Raw genomic sequence first — 9,364 nt, 5'->3', positions numbered from 1 at the left:
GTTGCAGCAAGATGACCGCATTTTTATACTCTATACCCTTTGCAATAAAATCCACCGCTCCATCATTGTACATGCCTGCATACACACTGTGTTCTCTCAGTGGATGTAACTATGGCATTATTTTGGAAAAGACCAAGATATTTATCTCTCAGATAACATTACTAAGAAAACTGATGATCTAATCATTATCAAAGTATTTTTTGTGGAAGCTTGCAATGCACACGGTGGCTACCTGTTTCCTACATGACAACGGCGGCTACACTCCAGAAGTACTTCATTGGCTGCAAAAGAGGTTTGGGATACACTAGGCAGGATGGGAAAGGCACTATGGAAATGCAAGTCCTTCTTTTCTTTAAGATCTGCTGAGCAATGACTGCCCAGAATAGGGTGTGCCATTGGGCAGTGTGATTGGGAAAGGAGGGATGGGAAACTCCCAGCACCAAATTGTAATGAAGAGTGAGCTTAGCCACTGCATGAGACCATAAGATAAGAAATAGAAGCAGAATTAGGCCATTCAGTCCATTGAGTCCTCTCTGCCATTTAATCAGGGCTGATTTTATTTCAACCCCATTCTCCCACCTTCTCCCTTTAACCCTTAATCCCCTCACCAATCAAGAACCCATCAGTCTCTGCCTTAAATACACCCAATGACTTGGCCTCCACAGCCCTCTGTGTCAATGAATTCCACAGATTCACTGCCCCCTGGCTGAAGAAATTCCTTCTCATCTCAGTTCTAAAGGCACGTCCCTTTATTCTGAGACTGTGCCCTCGGATCCTGGACTCTCCTACTGATGGAAACATCCTGTCCACGTTCACTCTATCCAGGCCTTTCAGTATTCAGTAGGTTTCACTGAGACCCCCCTCAGCCTTCTCACAGTGCAGGTGGTTGTGCCGTTCTGCCAAGGAATGAATTATATCACCCTGGAGATAGCAGCAAGGTCTTGTACCCTGTATTTAGTGATAAAGTACATTGCCCTACGTACCACAAGTACCACAATGAAACAACCATAAGTTGATGTAAGCTTTATAATGGGACCAGGTGCAGGTTACAGGCTTGGCTTGGTTCTGTCCTGGTGAAACTCCTCCCTCTCGATGAGGTGGGTATGGACCCAGAGGGGTGCCTGCTTTGCCAACCGGTCCTTGATACCCGGGTGTGGTTTATTTTGTTACACTGAGAGGAACGGCATATCTGCTTCCAGCCAGTGACATGCTTTTGAAGTGTGGGATAACATTACAGATCATGCAAAGCGTTACCAGCAGCAACATTGGATTAACATATAGTGTCAAACCTCTATGTAGGTCAAACATTGTTTCTTATTTTACTCTCGCTGGGTAACAGCCAGGAGCCATCATGCTGATGTTATCTTCATGGGATCCTTTACATCCCTTACTGTCTGTGAACATTTGTGTGTGTCACTGCAGCTCTACAGGGTTAGAGATGGTTACCTGGCTGAGTCAGCAATAACATGATAGGGAAGGACACATTTAGACAATGGCTGGTCAATGTTTGTGGTCATTGCCTGTGGTCAGTGTCCATAGTCAGTGGGAGATGTGATCACCTCCTCTCCTGTCAGAAGTAACAATAGGTTTTACAAAAGCAGATTCCCCACCCGTTCAGTGTGTGTGTGAGACAGGGAGGGAGGGAGTGTGAGTATGCACTGTTCCTGTGGATACACAAACTCTGTACTTCATTGAAATTTACAAACTTTCAGTTCAACAAAACTGAAACGTACTTCAGTCCAGAACTGGGACCCACTAGCACAACCTTTATGTAGAATTTACACATTGAAGCGGCCTGAGCCTGTTAGTTTGAACTCACAACCAGTTCTGTGTTGGTGGGTGACCATCAGGAAATTGGCCTGGGGACTTCAGTGTGCAATTCACCCTAGTGTGACATATTAGCCCAGCGTTGGGCATACATCCAATCACACCATCACCAAGCACGTCAGTCAATCCCACTGCTACAGTGAGAAACTGGCTGGGAAAGGTAAAACCCTGGACCTGCATTTACAACTCATGTAAAACCAAGATAAAACTGCACAGCAGATTGACGGGGAGACATGACTTAAAGGGTCCCTACTGCTCCATCGCTGAACTGGTCTCTCCACCTGCATGTCTCAGTTATATCCCTCAGAACTTTCCCACCAGAATTGTATACTGCAGCCTTTCTACATAATGCTCAGCAGAGGTACATGCTGTGACTCTGGCAGTCCAACAGATCCATGCCTCGCAGTGTCCTCTCTGGTGCCCAGGACTTGCTCCGTGAAGGTGATCACAGGATGGGAGGGTGGGTGATGAGGCACATTGAAGTTACATATGCCCCCCACCTCTGTGGCAGCCTTTCCCACAGCCACTCCATGGCTGTCATGCCGACTGCCTCCATTCGGATCAGGAGATACACGAGACTGGAACCTGGAGCAACAAATTAGATGCTGGAGGAACTCAGCGAGTCAAGCAGTGTCTGTGGAGGGAAATGGACAGTCGATGTTTTGGGTCAAGACCCTTCACCACGACTGACTGGGGACCCCATCGATGCTGCCTGACCTGCTGAGTTGCTCCAGCACCTTGTTGGATGAGTCATTTCCCTGCTTTCCAGTGCCACTGATTCAGCAGCTCCACCCTCTGCAGACGGCCACAGCCAGCAACTGCGCAAAGTTTGACATGTATTTCAGTTGATATTTTAAACATTTTTTTGCCAGTTTCCCAGTTTTTGAGGTCACCTGATTGGACCCTTACACAGTACCATAGATTCACAGTCATAGAGCACAGAAACAGGCCCTTTGGCCCAACCAGTCCATGCTGACCAAGATGTCCATCTAAGCTAGTTTGGCCCATATCCCTCTAAACCTTTCCTGTCCATGGACTTGTCCAAGTGCCTTTTAAATATTGTTAATGTACCTGCCTCACGCACTCCCTCTGGCAGTTGCCCCTCAGGTGCCTATTAAAACTCCCCCTCTCATCTTAAACCCATGCCCTCTAGTCCTTGATTCCCCAACCCTGGGAAAAAGAATGAGTGCGTTCACCCTATCAATACCCCTCATGACTTTATACACCTCCATAAGATCAGCTCTCATTCTTCTACGCTCCAGTGAGTGAAATCTTAGCCTGCTCGATCTCTCTCCTGCACTCAGTCCTCAAGTCCTGGCAACATCCACATACAGCTTTTCTGCACTCTTTCCATGTTAAATTAATGGGCATGAGTGTTTAGTTATCACTCACCTTAGTTAGTGAGTAAGTAAACGGGATTGTAGAGCAGTTTAGCCTGACATCAGTCACAAGGAAAATGCTGGGATCTTTTATTAAAGAAGTGCAGTTAACTTCTGGTAACCAAGCACACTTGGGACGTAGGTTCTGGATCAGCAGACTTTGGGGACCCAGAACATAGGATGGAGAACAGTACAGCATGGTACGGATACACAGCACTGAACACAGCCAGCTGATGAAGATGAGGTTGTGTGTGCCAGAGAACATAAAGTTATAGAAGAGCTGGAGAGTGTGTGAGGTGTCACAAATGTAGGTGGGAAGGGATTGGACTGGGGGTGGGGGGGGACAGGGTAGTGTCCAGATATGAGGATACGAGCTCAGCGGGGCAAGATGTCCAACTTCTTTACTAACCGTGGCTTCCCCCCTACTGTGGTCGAGAGAGCTCACACCCACATCTCTGCCATTTCCTGCACCTCTTGCGCTCACCCCCACCCCTCCCAGACCCAACGGGGATAGGGTCCCCCTTGTCCTCACATTTCATCCCACCGGCCTACGTATCCAACACATCATTCTCCGCCACTTCCGCCATCTCCAACGGGACCCCACCACCAAGCCTAGGATTGGATAAGATTTCTTTATTAGTCACATGTACATTGAAACACACAGTGAGATGCATCTTTTGTGTAGAGTGTTCTGGGGGCAGCCCGCAAGTGTCGCCACGCTTCCGAAGCCAACATAGCATGCCCACAAAACTTCCCCTCCCCACCCCTTTCTGCCTTTTGCAGGGACTGCTCTCTCTCTGACTCCCTAGTCCACTCCTCCCTCCCCACCCATCCCACTCCCACCCCGGGGACTTTCCACTGCCCCCGCCATAGGTGCAACACCTGCCCCTACACCACCCCCATCACCTCCATCCAGGGACCCAAACAGTCCTTTCAGGTGAGACAGAGATTCACCTGCACCTCACTTAATATCATCCACTCATTCGGTGCTCCAAGTGTGGCTCCTCTGCACTGATGAGACCAAACGCAGAATAGGCGACCGTTTCGCAGAACACCTGCGCTCCGTCCGTAACCGCGATCTGCATCTCCCCGTTGCCAGTCACTTCAACTCCCCCTCCCACACTATCACTGATATGTCAGTCCTCGGCCTCCTCCACTGCCCGGAGAAGTCTAAATGCAAGCTGAAGGAACAGCCCCTCATTTTCCATCTTGGAACCTTGCAGCCTAACGGCACGAACATTGAATTCTCCCACTTTAAGTAAACCAAACCCCTCCCCACGCCACCCCCCTCCACCGTGCCTCTTCTTTTCTTCCCTTTCCCAGCTTCTCACTCCTTTTTCTCCTCGCCTATTTCTTCTTTTTTACCTCTCCTCCCCTCCCCCATGACACCTGCCTCCATATTTGTGACCCATCCCCCAGTGGATCTGCTCGCTCCTCCTCCCCCACACCTGCCCATCACTCTCTCTTACCTGCAACTACCTATCACCAGCTTGTGCCCACCCCACCTCCCCCCTTTTGTCCACCTATCACTGCTCTGCTTTTCCCTCCTATATGTTGGCTTCCCCTTTCCCTATCTTCAGTCCTGAAGAAGGGTCCTGACCCGAAACATTGACCACCTGCTTTTCTCCACAGATGCTGCCTGGCCTGCTGAGTTCCTCCAGCAGTGTGTTTTTCATCTAGATTCCAGCATCTGCAGTCCTTTGTTTCTCTACCTCTGACATCTCCCCTAAACTTTCCTCCACTCACCTTAAATGTATGTCCTCTGGTTTTGGCCATTGCCACCCTAGGGAAAAGGTGCTGGCTGTCCACTCTATCTATGCCCCTCATAATCTTATACACCTCTATCAAGTTGCACCTCATCCTGCGTCACTACAAAGAGAAAAGCCCCAGCTCACTCAGCCTTTCCTCATAAAACATGTTCTCAAATCCAGGCAGCATCCTGGTAAATCTCCTCTGCACCTTCTTTAAAGCTTCCACATCCTTCCTATAATGGGTGACCAGAATTGAACACAATATTCTAAGTGTGGTCTAACCAAAGTTTTATAGAGCTGCAACATTACCTCACAGCTCTTGAACTCAATCCCCCAACTAATTAAGGCCAGTGCACCACACGCCTTCTTGACCACGCTATCAACTTGTGTAGCAACTTTGAGGGATCTATGGACTGTTCCTCTGCACTGCTGAGAATAATAAACCAATGCCGATACCAATACCAATCCTGCCATGAACTTTGTACTCCACCTTCAAATTCAATCTTCCAAAGTGCATCACTTCACAGTTTTACAGATTGAACTCCATCTGCCACTTCTCCGCCCAACTCTGCATCTTGTCTATATCCCGTTGTAACCTATGACAACCTTCTACACTATCCACAACACCCCCAATTTTCGTGTCATCTGCAAACTTACTAACCCACCCCTCCACTTCCTCATCCAAGTCATTTATAAAAATCACAAAGAGCAGTGGTCCCAGAACAGATCCCTGTGGAACACCACTGGTCACCGACCTCCAGGCAGAATATGCCCCATCTACTACCATCCACTGCCAATTGCAAATCCACGCAGCCAAATTTCCATGGATCCCATGCCTCATGAATTTCTGGATGAGCCTACCATGGGGAACCTTGTCAGACACCTTACTAAAATCCATACACACCACATCTGCCGCTCTACCTTCATCTACTTGTTTTGTCACCTCCTTGAGAAACTCAATTAGGCTCATGAGGCACAACCTGCCCCTCACAAATTGGATGTTGTTCATATTAACACTGAAACACAAGTTTATTTCATTTTTAAAAAGATGTTACACAGTATTTAAATAACTTGAATCCAGTAAGTTTAAAGGGTGTGCCGGAACCAGGAGCCCAGTGAGCTTCAGGTGAGAGTGGGAACTGGGGCCCTGGGGAGTTTCAGGTGATAGTGGGAACTGGGGCCCCGGGAGTTTCAGGGGAATGGGAACTGGGCCCTGGGAGTTTCAGGGGAGAGTGGGAACTGGAGCCCTGGGAGTTTCGGGGAGGGTGCGATTCATACTTGACAAATGAAAGAGATATTACATTTGACAAATGTGCTAGAGTTTTCTGAAATTGTAACTGGCAGAATAGATAAAGGGAAACCAGCTGATATGGTGTATTCGGACTTTCAGAAGTCCTTCGATAAGATAACACATGAAAGAAGATTAAAGAAATTTCAAGTTATGGTTTTGGGAGAAGTAAACTGGCTTGAATTGAGGACTGATTAACAGACAGAAAACAGAAAGTGGGAATAAAGGAATAACTTTCAGATTTGGAGCCAGTAACTAGCAGAGTTCTGCAGCCCTTCACAATCTGTCCCTTTCTGGACCTTCTTGGCAAACTCACAGTCCACAAGAAGGTGGACGATCGTCTCATCTGCACCACAGTAATCTCAAGGCTGCCAGAGATTTTGCAGCCAGATATGGTGCAGATCTGGTCCTGGTGGAACACCTGTCCCAGGGCAGAATAGAGTTGATCTGATTGGCAATGACCTTGGAAAGGATCTTGTAATCAAGGTTCAACAGTGAGACTGGTCACCAGTTTCTGAAGTCCTCCTCTTCCCCTTCTATTTGCTCATGAAGGTGATGATGCTGTTCCTTGTAGATTCTGAAATACTTCCAGCAGGTCCGGGCCCATCCAGTCCCACCAAGCCAAGAGCAACTCATCTGGTAAGCTGTAACTTCTGGGAGTTTTATTCTTCTTAAAAAAAGGATGAAACCTGTCAGTTCCTCCAGGCTCAGTGGCTGGTCCAGACCCTCCTGGGCTCCTCCAGGCTCAGTGGCTGGTCCAACCCCTCCTGAGCTCCTCCAGGCTCAGTGGCTGGTCCAGACCCTCCTGAGCTCCTCCAGGCTCAGTGGCTGGTCCAGACCCTCCTGAGCTCCTCCAGGCTCAGTGGCTGGTCCAGACCCTCCTGCTCACTGTAGTCTGAGACCTCCGTGTAAGAGGATAGGAAGTTCTGGGAGGCTGCACTGCCTGTATCTTTTCTGTCACACAGACTGACATTGAAGGATTTGTGGATATTCAACCTGTCTAGCTGACAGGATGTAACTGAACTGTCCTCTTCCTTGGCATGGGAGAAGTAATGTGAGTACATGGAGCAGACTCTGGATCGGAAGATGATCTTGGAGGATACCGAGGCACAGAGTGAGGTTGCTGGCTCTTCACCTCTTGACTTCCTCCTCTACATCCACCCCCATCAACTGCAGAGGAGCAGCGTCTGCGTGTTTTTCTGGAGTTGACACAATTCCCTCTGAAAAACATCCCCTGCACCTTCCGGTGGTGGGACCTGACGGTGAAGGGAACAGGATCGGTTGGGTCAGTCCCATAAATAAATAGTGCAAATAAAAGGAACAATGAGGTGGTGTTTATGGTTCACGGACCGTTCAGAAATCTGATGGCAGAGGGGAAGAAGCTGTTCCTGAAACGTTGAGTGTGGGTCTTCAGGCTCCTGTACCTCCTCCCCGATGGTAGTAACGAGAAGAGGGCATGTCCCGGATGGTGAGGGTCCTTAATGATGGATACCACTTTCTTGAAGATGTCCTCGATGGTGGGAAGGGTTGTGATGGAACTGGCTGAGTCTACAACTCTCTGTAGCCTCTTGTGATTCTGTGCATTGGAGCCTCCATACCAGGCGGTGATGCAACCAGTCAGAATGCTCTCCACCACACATTTACAGAAATTTGTAAGAGTCTTTGGTGACACACTGAATCTACTTAAACTCCTAATAAAGTAAAGCCACTGGTGTGCCTCCTTCATGGTTGCATCAATGTGTTGAGCCCAGGCAGATCTTCTGAGATGCTGATGTCCAGGAACTTGAAGCTGCTCACCCTCTCCACAGCTGACCCCTCAATGAGGACTGGTGTGAGTTCTCCTGACTTCCCCCTCCTGAAGTCCACAATCAATTCCTTGGTCTTGCCGACATTGAGTGCGAGGTTGTTGTTGCGACACCACTCAACCAGCCGATCTATCTCACTCCTGTACACCTTGTCTACAAACAATTCTACAAACAAAAGGGAGTTGTTGTAGAAACTGAATGTTCCTCAGTGCATGTCCCAGGAGTGGGGAAACAGTGATGTAGCTGGCTATGAACATCTGGGTGATATCCTTTCTTGCAGATGCTAGTCCGTTGAGTCCAACCACAACATCTCAGCACTTGTCCTGGCTGAGATCAGTTTCAAGCTTAACTTTCACTCCAGACTGGGTTATTTCTCAATACCTGTGGCTCTGCAGCAGGAGGTGTGAAGCTTATCCCAGAGACTGGCCTGACTTTAACAGACTGCAGATCGTGCACCAGTAAATCTAAAACTGGTGTCTAAAGGAATCGTGTCCACTCTAATACCTAACCAAGGAGTGTACGGCCTGATGTGTGTCTGCTTTATCAGGTGGCCCTGGTATCGGTGTGTTCACATTATTGAGTGGGATTCCATAATTCACCAATGATCCCAGAATGTTTCAGTTTAGTTCCTTCTTCTCAGTGGATTCAGGAGTTGTTAGTGGTCCCTCTCGTATGGTAGTTCTGTGTAGTGACTGAGGTAGGCAGGTTGAAGGTCATGTGGGAGCTTTCGAAGAGAGCAGTTCTCTCCTGACCCAAATCAATAATTAAAAATTGTCTGGATAATTAATGAAACAAAATATAGAAATTAATTAGTAAAAGGTTCCTTTACATTGCAGCTCTTTATAAAAGGAAATTACACCAAACTAGATTGAAATGGTCACAATTTAAACAAATGCAGCCGGATATTAACCGACGATGGAGAGGAAAGAGATAAGGTGAAGAACGACTGCTCTTGATCTCAGCTCATCCCAAGTACTGGGTAACCAATGAATTACTAATGAACTGTGGTGGCTGCTGTAATGTGGCCAATATATGCACACTAAGGTCCCACAAACAGCAGTGTTGGAATGACCAGAATCAATACCTAAATATTGATGGAAGAATACAAGTTGATAAGGGTGCCCAAGGTAAGTGCCTGTCCTTCCTCCAGTCCCATCAGTGGCATCTTGACCGAAGACCAGGCAGGGGTGAGCTGACATCTGGTGTGAATAATGGTCTCTCTGACAGCGCAGCACCACCTCCGCTGGTACTGCCGGTGCCTGCCTGGACATTGAGTCACACCTCCGGATTGGGAACCGCAACCTTTGTCTCAGA

The sequence above is a fragment of the Pristis pectinata genome, chromosome 22 (assembly GCF_009764475.1).
Source record: "Pristis pectinata isolate sPriPec2 chromosome 22, sPriPec2.1.pri, whole genome shotgun sequence".
Lineage (NCBI taxonomy): Eukaryota > Metazoa > Chordata > Chondrichthyes > Rhinopristiformes > Pristidae > Pristis > Pristis pectinata.
The sequence above is the reverse complement of the archived record's forward strand: the minus strand, read 5'-3'. Positions refer to the sequence as shown.